We start from the raw sequence: 13,497 nt of genomic DNA, 5'->3' as shown, positions 1-13,497 counted from the left end.
GCATAAAAGAGATAAAGTGTCTCATAAAATTACTCTCAGAAAAAAGTTTAATTATGACAAAGCCATAAGTTTTGGAAGATATTTTTCAACATTCAATTTTATATATTGAGAGAGTAATATTAAATTAGCACCATTCAGTATCTTGAAGATGTATTTTGCAGGGAATTTTAGACACATTAGAAATTATTTAATATTAGGGGCTTAACTGGTAGATAATGCCTGCTCTTAAATTTTCTTGACTAAAGTGTTATCCTCTGCTTTTTAGGACACAAAAATCTGCGATCCCAACGAGGTACATTTGTAGGTGTCCATATTTATTTAATTTTTTGGACAAAATTTTTGCCCCACATATCACACACTGTAGGATGTTTATCTACTTAAAATATAATAATAATAATAATAACTTTTTGAATATTCACCATGTGGCAGATACTGTTAAAACACTTGGAAAACTATAAGTGAGTTACTTTAATCTCAATAACTTCTGGTCAAATTTTCTTCTTGCATATTTGAAACAGATGGAGCATGCTTGCTTTAATCCAAAACACAGGACATTGGACTCTGAAGGCTGTCTGTGTAGACCTCAATCCCTAGGCTAGGCCTAACTTGCCCATTCTTTCAATAGATGTTTATTGCACCGTTACTCTATCAGTCATTGTTTAGGCAGGGGAGGAGAGTCGCTATGTGTTCTGGGAAAAGGAATTTATTATGAGAAATAGACTTTACAATTGTGGGAGGGGCTGGGGAAGTAAAAGTCTGGAAGGGAGAGTTTAGAAGATCAGAGGAGTTAGCAAGCAGTCAGTCTGAGAAGCCAAGTACATCCCATTCCTAAATTAGAACCATAAAAGGGGATTCCATGGGGAGCTTTATGGAGAGTTGTTCTTTCTGTGGAGGACAACCAACTCTGTGGGTCCACAGCCAAGTGTTTTGGGGTATACATAAGGTCACTGTCGATCTTCAGGGCCAGTAAGCTGCAAGGAGAACAGCTGGCAGAGCAGAGAACTAAGACACGTTGGAACCCACTGATCACAGCTTCATCTGTCCATCATCTCATCTGGCTGCAGAATAACTTTCAAAGTAATGTCTGCTGCATCACTTCCAAGTTTCAAACCTCTTGCAGGTTATTCTTTTGGCTAACTCTATAGGTAGGGGGATCAGATAGGTGAGGGGATTCTGGGAAACATCGTTCTCAGTTTAATGAAGATGATGTAATAATCCATCACAGCCAGTGCATGCAAGAAACTCATTAGGCAATCTTTTGTAAAATGGGAATAATAACAGGGTGTTCGTGACGGTGAAATAACATAATGCATGTAAAGATTCTAATAGTATCTGCCACATGATGAACATTCAAAAAGTGACTGTTATTATTATATATTAAATAGATAAACAAATATAGAAAGTAGGATGATTAGCTCTGCTCAAGGTAAATTAAGGCCATTATATGTACATCGTTTTGGTGGCCATGAGATCTCCAAAGTCCCTTGGATCTCTGACTACTTAGAGTATAACTAACTAATGGACCCAGCTGCTAAGCTTTGCTGAATTCTCTTAGGGCCATGCCTTCCCACTGGCCTCTAGCCAGTGACTGGGTGTGGCAGCAATACTAAGGCAGGTCTGCTCCTGGGAGACCAGAAATTCCTCTCGCAGTAGAGACTTTGGCTCAAGACCTACCAGATGACGATGATGAACTTTCTTTAGAACTGCAAGGCCCATCTAGAATCAATACTCCTCTCTTCTCTCCCTCCCTCCCTTGCTCCCATCCTTCCTTCCTTCCTTCCTTTCTTCTTCACCCAAGGTCAGACCAAGCCTCTCCCAGCTCCCTCCCCTTTTGTCTCATTGGAAGTTCCCCTGAATGCATTTCTAGCATGTTTAATCTGGTACTGGTATTTGCTTCTTGGAGGACATGGAGTAACATGAGTGCAAAAGAAAAAGGTCAGTACCCTAAGAAAATAAGATCTAGCACCAAAAAGTGAAAAAAAGGAAAAATTAATAAACAGATGGTTAATTTAGAAAAGCTGACCTTCATAATTTTATTACACCACCAAAAAAAAAAAGCTGCCTGTGTATTAATTCTAGACTTCCTTGTTTACAGAGTTTCAAGATAAAAGTTGTTTTGTTTTTTTTTTTACACAGAGTTTATGTAGTTCATATACCATGTCCTTCCTCACAGAAACCAGGCTGTGATGGGGAGTCCTCTAATTAGAAGGGGAAAATTCTCTTTTCCTGAGACCACACTGATGAAGACCCAGAGAAGGCACTCCCTCTTCATATCTCCCTACCTTCTTGTTCACATTCACTGGGCTTTTGGCTGGAATGAAGCTATCGCTTGGAGAGTATCCTGTGAAGGGTATCAGCCTTTCCCAGGTCCCAGGAATCCAAGTAGGTAGTGAGACATTTGCTCCTGCTATTTACAATGTAGCGTTGAATGGACAGCATCTATTCTAGTCCAAAGCACAGCTGATATAATATTTGAATAAAACTGTAGGGGATGTTAAAAGATAAACTGAGGCATATTAAAAATTTTAAGAGTTTATGTGGGCAAAAGTTGACTCAAGTCAGGGGATGTCAAATCACAAGTGGTTAGGAGCACTGCATAAACAAGAGCCAGGGAAAGACGTATGTAAAGAAAGTGCAGAAGCAAAGAAAGGAAATTATTCGATTGGCTATAGTTTAAAACTTAGTTGGCTATTTGTTATTGGTTGCTCTTAGATTTTTGATTTCATAAACTTGACACATTTACAGGCTTAGATTTGGGTTGGCTTATGTAGCCGCCATGGCATTAGAGCTCCCTCAATCTATTGGCCTCCTTCTTTAATTTAACAGAGATAAGCTAATCCTCATTTCTTCAACTGCTTTAACCTGTATTCCTGCTTCAACAGAGGTTATCAGTAATATGCATATCTAAGTAAGTACTTAATTGTCCTAAAGTCAATTCTTTTCCCATAATATAATGTTCCAATACTTCCACTAAATTTGATACAAGAACCATGAAGAAATTTTGATACTTTTTCGAAGCCTCTTTTGGAGAACTTGTTCATTATTTTATTCCTCTTTACATAAATATCTATATGCTAAAATCATCTAGGATTCAGTATTAGAAGTGTTTTTTACCTTCTTTCATCTAAAAATGAGAACAGTAGACTTCATCCTGCCATGGCCTTGGTGGCCAGGAAGCTCAATGTTAAGTTCAATGTTTAGGAATGATCTTATCTCTTTGATAGTAATTTATTTTCTTTTTTTCCTTGAATGATTTCTAATTTTTCTGGTTTTATTTGTAATGATCATATATTCATGAGTTTATTTTAAGTACCCTAAAATATTTGGATTTTGGTGGGCAGGGAAATACATAGGCTATAAAATTTTAAATACCGTATATATTCCATATGTGCATCTATTTACAAAAACACGCTCAGGAAATGGACCCTTGTCAAGCATTTTCTCTCAAATTAGATTTGAATGTTATATATCACAAAATGAGCCTTTTAAAGTTTCCAGAACTCAAAATTCCATCCTGTGGCCTGACATCATGAAAATGAATCCTTCACCAGTCAAAAAGAGCTAATTCATTATGGGAAAAAAAAAGTGATGCTAAAAAGACCTACAAATGTCTTAGTCATTATAGTAGTTTTGTGAAACTATAACCAGTTTAAAAAACACTTTTTAAATACATTATATAAAACAGATACTATCAACAATGGAGAATACTCTTAGTTATTATTTGGAACTAGAGGAATCTGTTTTGTTTCAAGCATAACTGTTAGCAATTATTTTATTCTAGCAGTCAAGATAAACAAAGCTATCAGATCTGAAAGAATTTGGTATTAACTTTATTGTGAAATATCAGATAGTCTTTACATGCTGCAACAGGTGGGGAACTGGTCTTTTACCTGTAGCATGAAGATAAACTCCAAACAAAAATACATTAATAAAGGTAGATTATATAGTATTAGAAATTATTTATTTAAGTTTATCTTAAAAAGTTTGCCAGCTAGCCTCTCCTAGTAATCTAAGCTACATGAACAGGATACAAGTCACACACTTTAACATCAGCTACATGAGGGATGGGACTTGTGTCTCCCAGTGCCTAAAAAGAAGACCCGACACACAATAGATGCTTAGTAAACTTTTGTTAAATGAATGAATATGTTTGTAAGTTATCTTGCTCAATATAAGGTTTAGAATTGAAGTAATTAGCACTCACAAAAATGGATGGATTTTATTTATCCACAATGCATGGAACACATTTTAGAACGTGTGTGTTAGTATATATGTATATTTAGATGTCAGTGATATTTCCGGTCTAGTACACAGTCAGGGTGGTTGCTGTTGTTTTCTTCTAAAATACTAAAAATGAACTCTCAGAAATCCCTTGGGTGTGAGCTTACGAAGTGCTATAAGCTCTACTTAATCTTGATATTGAGGTTCTCCAAAGAACATACCTCTCAAAACCTCAAAAGGAAACAATATTTTACATAGCAGACACAATCAGTCACAGCACAAAAGCAGCATTTCTCTGAAGATTTATGAGAGCTCCAAAGGCTTTGCATCTGAAAATTCAGCTGAAAGGGGCTAGAAGTAATTACCTGATATTGTATACCATTTTTGTGTCCAAGAAAATCATTTGAGAGTAAACAGGGAAAAACTGTCATGTTGGCCATTAACATAGAGTAGTAGAAATCCCAGGATCCCTAAGAGAAGAAGCCCATGTGAGAAAAACTATTTCTTTCAGTGCCTTGCATGTTGTAGGTCAGAATGCTTAAGTTTTCATTCAAACTCACATCCACAAAGTTTTCTCTGGGCCAACCAAATTCAATTATCCACCAGCCTAAAAGTTTCAAGAATTGAGCAGAAAAACGTCATTGCTAAAAATAAGTTGATATATAACCTAGAGGATTTTTTTTTTTTAAGTTCAAGACAGCTGCTTCACATTTCTTATCCCCACGGAAACAGGATGTGCTTGGTCTCACTAGATGGTGAGTGAAACAACGACCTCCCTGTTGCTGCAGCTGCATCCCTGGGGATGGTTTCACCAGGAAGTTCTCCTGACTTCTGCACTCTTGGTTCACCTGTGGTTCCACTGTTCTTTCTACAAGTTGGGGACTTTGCAACAGTTTTGACGTTGCATCTGAGGATGTCTCAAGTTATTTATATTTAACATCCACCATTCCACTTGCCTGCCTGTGCTATTTGCTGTGTCTTCCCTTTGCTTTCCTTGTCTAATCCGTAGCACACACTCTTTTAAAATCCTGTTTAATACATGGCTAGTTTGCTCTTTAAATTTGTGGTTTCCTTTGATCCTTATCAAATGCAATGTTTAGTCACTCCTACTAGATTTTTAAGATCCACAGGAACAAGAGCTGTCTTTTAAGCCACCCAGAGGATTAGGACAATGCTTAGCATATCATAAACCCATAATATTAATTGATGGGTGGGCAAATGTCTCACATCAGTGTTCCTTTCTCTGTAATATGTAGATGTACAGGTCAATTTTCCTTATATTTATTCAACAGAGATTTGGTCATAAATACCTGGTTTCTATCCAGTAGATTATCACTGATCTTGTCTTGCTGCCTGTGCTAGTCATGGCTCACAAGTGATGTTGATTAAGGTTGTCCCCAAATGGGTCACAATATCTATTATTGGCCCAAATTTCACAGCCAAATTGTAGGGAGGGTATCACCACTACCACATTGAAATAGTTAACATTATAGGGAAGCTGAAGCTGTATCCACATAGCAAACTTGCTCAAGAATTCACTTTCCCTAGTATATTCTGCTTCTTTATTTTGTATCATACAAAAGGGCATTGCCACAGCTGCTGGAATAAGTAATGACTCAAAACATCAGTCTTCAAGGTCATGCAAATACACTACTGTTTCTTCCTTTGGACAAGGATAAAGTTTTCAACTTCTGCAAAAATCCCCTGTATACTCAAAAATAGCCCTACCATGGATCACCTCTTCCTCTCAAAAAAGCATATTAAAGATAGTTTCTAACTTTTTTTTTTAATTCCTAGCATGTCCCCTGCTATCTCTCCTTGAAGCGCTCCACTTTCTGGGTTCTTAAGAATAAGGTTGTTTTCCAGGTTTTAAGATTACAACTTGTTGCTGAAATGAGAGTAAGTGAAGTACAATAAAATATTTAGGAGTCTAGTACTTTAAAAAACAAACAAACTAGAATTTCTTAATGAGAATATTTTGAATATGTAGAAAATGCATATTTAAAATCTTCCAGCTTATCTCAACAAGCTAAACTCTGAAGGCCCCTGTACTTCCAGTTACTGGATTAGTAATTTTCAATTCTTTAGAAATTGCTCCATTTTTGCTATTTTAAGCTATCATTAACATTTTGAAGTTTTAACAGATGAAACTGTGGTTTTTAAAAGCACCCATACAGAGGACTCAGTTCTTAAATGGATGAATACATTACTTCTCTTGTACAATGAAATAAAAGAAGTCCTCTGGTCTTGATCATTCTGGCATATTTCTCCTAGTACCACCAGTCCCTCTTAGGACATGAATAAGGCACTGAGGGATTAACTTCTTCAAAACACAAGGAAGCCACTTCCCATACAGAGGCACTGATTTACTGTACCATTCTGTATAATCAAATGAATTCATATAGCATCTTTACTGAAACGCAATTAAATCATTAACCCCCAAGCACCTGGTTTATTTTCTAGGAGCAAACTTAGACTTTCGAAAAGTGCAAACCAATTTAAGACTAAGGAGAGATCACAACCATGTATTTGCAGCAAAAGGGAGTTTGAGCGAGGTGGTAGGGAGGACAAATTGGACTATATTATATAAATTAGAGTTTTCTTACCCCCATCTCCACCTGGACAAAATGGTATATAGCATTCACTACCTATTACGAGTTTTGCTTTTAAACCAAAACTAATATTCTGAAGCAATATCTAAATATATTAAAAAGTATAGACCTGATTTTAAGACCTGCTTTTCAAACAACACTTTTAGTGTCTTCATATGTAGCAGCCAAGAGTTAAAAAACGACCCTCATCTTGTGTTAGATAATACCACAGAGAGTATTTCTAACTTCAGCTTTAGCTTCTGTCTACTGGTTAGACCTATTTAAATTTCCTAACCTGTTTAATGAGCTCCAAAAATAAATGTATATTATAGAGAAAACTGAAACACACTCACTCTTTACAGAGAAATGACACAGAGAGGGCATTTATGCAGTATGTGACCTAAATAACCCAAAGCAGATTTAATTCAATATGGGAGCCTGGGATTAATTACATTGGGGCCGTTATCTGGGTCTACCAGCAACTGTAACAGCATCTTTAAAAGGTGACATAATCCTGGATCGTCTGTGCCCTAACAAAGACTGAGCCCTTCTTGGGAATAGAAATGAATTCATTTTTGTTCTCAATTTTTTTTTAAATCAAATGAAGTTTCCTTAACATTTTAAAGCTAGTTACAAATTAAGAAATGAACCAATAAAAAGCAAAATGATGCATTTCTGACAGTGCTCAGAAAAACAGATAAAACTGTTCCCGATGATAGCACTTCACTGTGTAGACCTAATGCATAGGCTGAGAGGTACCTTCCAGGAGGCATTCCATAGAAGCTTCAACTTTACCATCACAGATTCATTCTTTAAAAATTCAAGTAATCCTGGTGAGGAAATATACACCTGCCAAGACTCTAGCATAAATGGGTTTATCCAAGTGATTTTTGGCAGACGATTCAAGGCAGCAAACGAAAAACAACATGGAAGATATGCTTAAAGGGAGGGGTGGGTGGGAAGCAGGGCCAGAAAGGAGATGCCAGTGATTATTTCATAAGAGAAATGCTTGCCTAGGGCCAGCGATGGTTGTTCCTCCCACCATCTGCCACTCACTGAGATGCTAGGGTGCCCTGAACCTGCTGATGAGAGCAATGAGGAGGGGAAGTGAAGCAAAAAAGAAAGGTTGATAACAGTTTTCAGATATCAGACCTGGTTAATATCTGTAGTGGATACAAATAATTTAACACAGCAGCTGATAGCGTAAGATCAAATGTGTCAAGATAACGATGGTCTAAGAGGAGAGAAAGTTGTGGTTCTAAGGAACTCGATACTTTCCATTTGTAATGAATTTTACTTCTGAGCAACAAAGACACATGAGGATTCAATGTGCACAGTATCTTTCTCTGAGTAATTATGGACACTGGTTGGGGGAGATCCTGAGGTGGTCTCAGCTCGTCCATATTTAGTTAGAAGAGTTCAGTTACTTCTGAAAAGCAGCAAATTGGGCACCACTCAGCATCCTTTCCCCACTTTATAAAAGAGCGTCCATCATGCTCAGGGTACAGTTCATGCTGAAGAATTTTTTTCTTGCAGATTTATTTTTGCAGCGTGAGGAATAAGACTTCTGATCATAATTCAACTTTCAAAGAGATGAGTCTTGGTATGATATGTCCAGGAATAAGGTCTCTAAGAGATATCAGAGTGTGGGTAGAAGGACATTCTGTGGAGGTGAGGTCTAGAATAGCACAGTCCTATTCCTTTGGTGGATTTCCTTGTGACTGTCCAGAGGAAAGGAGGGAAACTGGAGGTGAACTTAAAGGTACATGTAGTGTCAAAACATTATCAGACCCTTTTACTTTTTTCTTTCTCCTTTTTTTTTTTTTTAAAAGATATTTTTCTTCTTTCATCTATATTTCTTCTTTCTCTTTGCCAGAACTATGCTTCAAATTTCTAATCACACCCTGGTAGAGGTCAAGCCATGAGGAAGGTAGAGAAACACAATCTCAATGCTGGGATACCATGCAGTACACAGTAGCAATGCATCTGGCACACCCTCATTTGAAAATCTGTCTCTGAAAATTTTGGCAGAGAAGACAACTGTCTAGTTTTCATTTCACACGAAAATTTACTTCACTGGTTTCATGTCATAGGCCCATGACTGTATAAAGAGTCATAGTTTTCATAAACACAACAGTGACTCAATAGAGAAGGGTTGCAGGGCTTCCCTGGTGGCGCAGTGGTTGAGAGTCCGCCTGCCGATGCAGGGGACGTGGGTTCGTGCCCTGGTCCGGGAGGATCCCGCATGCCGCGGAGCGGCTGGGCCCATGAGCCATGGCCGCTGAGCCTGCGCATCCGGAGCCTGTGCTCCGCAACGGGAGAGGCCACAACAGTGAGAGGCCCGCATACTGCAAAATAATAATAATAAAATCTACAAACAATAAATGCTGGAGAGGGTGTGGAGAAAAGGGAACCCTCTTGCACTGTTGGTGGGAATGTACATTGATACAGCCACTATGGAGAACAGTATGGAGGTTCCTTAAAAAGCTAAAAATACAGCTACCATATGACCCAGCAATCCCATTACTGGGCGTAAACTGTGAGAAAACCATAATTCAAAAAGAGTCATGTACCACAATGTTCATTGCAGCACTACTTTCAATAGTCAGGACTTGGAAGCAACCTAAGTTTCCACTGACAGATGAATGGATAAAGAAGATGTGGCACATATATACAATGGAATATTACTCAGCCATAAAAAGAAAAAAATGCATTATTTGTAGTGAGCTGGATAGACCTAGAGTCTGTCATACAGAGTGACGTAAGTCAGAAAGAGAAAAACAAATACCGTATGGTAACACATATATATGGAATCTAAAAAAAAAGAAAAAGTTTCTGATGAACCTAGGGGCAGGACAGGAATAAAGATGCAGACATAGAGAATGGAGTTGAGGACACGGGGAGGGAGAAGGGTAAGCTGAGATGAAGTGACAGAGTGGCACTGACATATATACAGTACCAAATGTAAAATAGATAGCTAGTGGGAAGCAGCCGCATAGCACAGGGAGATCAGCTTGGTGCTTTGTGACCACCTAGAGGGATGGGATAGGGAGGGTGGGAAGGAGACACAAGAGGGAGGGGATATGGGGATATGTGTATAAGTATAGTTGATTCACTTTGTTATACAGCAGCAACTAACACAACAATGTAAAGCAATTATACTCCAATAAAGATGTTTAAAAAAAATATTCCAATGCCTTCTGATTTAAACGTGAACCTTTTTCCTTCTTTGGAGGCTATTAGGATCTTTGCCCTTGATGTTTTGACTGTTCATGATAATATGACCAGTTATGATTTCCTCTTTTTTTAATCTAGAGTTTTGATTTTTTCAGTCTGGAATATGAAGTCCTTCATTTAGGAAGTATTCTTATATTATTTCTTTGATAATTTCTTTCTGTTTTCTTTTTCTAGAACTCATATTAATTGAACCACCTAGATTGAACTATTAAATTTCTTAACCTCCTTTTTTCTTCCCCCTGTTGTCTCTTTGGTTTTTGTTTAACTCTGGGATACTTCCTCAACTGCTTCATTCTACCCATATACAAGCTTAAAAATTTCCTGTTATATTTTATTTTCTATGAGGTCTTTCTCATTTTCTGAATGCTCCTTTTTTTAGGAAAATCTTTTCTTATTGTGTGGGATCATTATCTTCTCATATCCTAGACTTTAAGAGTGTTAATTATAGACTTGATATTTTCTTCTCTTTCCTGTATTGGCTCTATTTTTTTCAAGTTCTTTATTTGTGTTTGCTTTAGTCTTCAGCATTACATGAGGCTTATTTCAAATGCCTAACCCCCTTGACTATTATTTGATACTGAAAAATGAAGCATTAGGGGCATTTTTTGGAAGCTTCACATACATAGATAGGGCTTCTGATTGGGTGCTTCATTATTGATGATCTGACAAGAGCAGGGTAATCTATTGAGGGTGGGGAGAAGGGGGAGGGACCCTAAAAGTTTCACTATGAATTTTTTTTTTTCTTGTGGTATTCAGTTACTCTAGAGAACAAACTTCTAATCTTCTGCCTGAGAGGTTACACTTGCTTACCCCTGTTCTTGGGGCTGAGCAGAAGAATAGAGTGGGACCTCACTTTTTAAAATTGTAGAATTTCACTTAACCCTTATGTGTACAGTGGCACTTCCTTCTGGTTTTCTGCTCAGCCCAGACCTCCTGCCTCTGCTGCAGATTTTTCATAGAGAACATCTCTAGCTTCCAATGGGTGGGAAAGAGACTGTTGCCTGGCTATTTGGGGCAGAGGAGAGGGATTTCGGTATCTATCTGCTCCCAAAACTGAATTGGAACAAAACTTGTTTACAGCGCCAACTTCATTCTCACTTCCAGAGCTACTGGTTGTCTCTAATTCCTAGGCCCTCCTGAAATTCCATGGCAAGAACCAGCCTATTTTCCACCATAGAGGGACCCTCTTTACTCAGTTAGGTCATTTACAACTTGTCCATCTGCTTTTGATCTACTAAAAGTTTGTTGACATCTTTTCTCCATCATATTATCACCCATTTTCTTTGTCCTTTGTGGTTTATATATTGTTTTATCTTCTTCAGTGGTGTTTTAGGAGGAAGCAGAAATAGAATATGTATTTAATCTACATTGTTTAACCAAAAGTCTTAACTTTGATTTTGACCACCTGCTTTTTAAAAACATTTTAATTTTTTATTCATCTGTTACAAACTTTTATTTATACTGTCTAGTTAAATGTAAAAACATTTTAAAATTGATATGCATATTGAGAATTCTGATATTTAATTTGTATTTTCCCAGTGTGATAAGTTATTGGGGAAAAACAAAAACAAAACAACTATTTTGTATTCTCTGTCTACTCATCATCCAGTTGTGTGAGCTTGCTCTAAGCAGGTAAAAGACATTCAATAATAGAGTTACCAAACGGAGAAAAATTAATCTGGGCTAACTGCACCAAAGTCTGGTGTCGGACACTACACAGGAACTCGAAGAAAATAACAAGATCAGGTAACAGAACTAATAATGTTGCTAACATCTGACTTATCCACTGCTCCCCACCATAAACTCCATGGAAAGTAGCCCAGTTCCTTACACTTAAAAACTTTATTGTCCTTCCCTCCTGACTCGCATCAATAGGCTGTTCATTCTATTGCAAAGTTTTATCTCTTCAGCTGGTAAATGAGTGATTATCCTACTTACTGGAATTTTCTTTCTACTCACTTTGATGCTTTACTATGAAGAACTGCTGTCTTTTCAACCACATAATGTTTTGTGTGAATTCAAGACTGCATACGAATTCCTTTAATGTCAGTGGAAGCAGAGAATTCTCAGTAAAGAAAGTATTAGTAGTCATAATAACGAGTAGCCACAATGAAGATGCTAATCCAATGTTAAACCCATCGAGATGAATTTTTTTGTAGTTAACTTCTGTGGGTTACACATTTGTGGGTGTCACAAATCTTGATTGCAAATATCAGTTCTTTCCATGGTTAGTGACCATGGAAATTAATTAATTGAAAACAAGATGCAGGAACATGCAGATGCTTGTTTTAATGAGTAAACACAGCATGGCCTGTGGTAGGTCTCACTTTGCAAATACTACATATTTTGGGGAAGCCAGACAGAGAACAAGTTTAGACTTGAGGATAGCAAATGTCAGTGAGGCTGAGGAAAAATGTTTGGGTTTTTTTTCCCCCTGACCTGAGAAAGAATTTTTCCACATCTGTAGAATAGAAGGGAATAAATGTATATTGGTCCAGTGATTTAGCATGTCATCATCAGTTTCATTCAATACTTAAAATGTACATGGTGTAAATTCCCCATCAATCTCTTCTATTTCCAGATAGGGATACATTCACTATCTATTGACTGGTGACATTCAAATGTGCCAATATTATTCTGACTTCTAAATTTCTAACATATTCCAAAGAATTGTCCTGTGTATCTCAAACACAACTAATCCAAAATTAGTCAAATTACCTATCAATCAAGCTGAATGTTTTTTTTTTCTAAATTCCTCAACTCAGTTGGTTTACCATCTGTTCCGTCACCTAAACCAAAATTTTTAGTTATACTCCATATAGAACAAGCACAGTTCTACACCAGCAGCCAATAAATATTTCTCAAATAAATAAATGAATGGATTTTCAGTGCTTTCTATTCCTTTTCCTCTGATGATTTAGCAAGTTCTGGGTACTCTACTTCGAATCCCCTCTCAAAGCATCCCCTTCCCCTGCCTGCACTGTTGTTGCTCTAATATGGGCCCTCAAGTCACTTAATTCTTGTGTCTCTACCATTTAAACCATCTGCATTCCTACAGCATAGATTTGGCTATATATTTACTTGGTTCAAAAATATGTAATTTCTCTCTTTTGTCTGCAAAACAAAATTCCAGCTTCTCCTCCTGACTCTCCATAATTATTTCTCTTGCCACTTCCCAGACTTATAAACCCTCTTCTACAGCCATCCTTTTCCCTTTTTGTTCACACGGTGCCATTTCCTGCCTCCCTGCCTTTGATGATATTATTTCCTATCTGGAATGTTCCTTCCCTCTGTTGTCAAGCCTGCTCAAATCCTGCTCATCATTTAGCTCCTAATTTAAACATCTCCCAGGCCTCCAATCCGAATGAAATTTTTACTCCTCAAAGCTTTGGTGATACCCTTAATTCATGCTTCTGTTCTAGCTCTCAACACAGTCTAAGCTGATTTT

The sequence above is a fragment of the Monodon monoceros genome, unplaced genomic scaffold (genome assembly GCF_005190385.1).
Source record: "Monodon monoceros isolate NGI ecotype Baffin Bay Population unplaced genomic scaffold, NGI_Narwhal_1 Super_Scaffold_20, whole genome shotgun sequence".
Taxonomy (NCBI): Eukaryota; Metazoa; Chordata; class Mammalia; order Artiodactyla; family Monodontidae; genus Monodon; species Monodon monoceros.
This window is presented reverse-complemented; position numbering follows the sequence as displayed.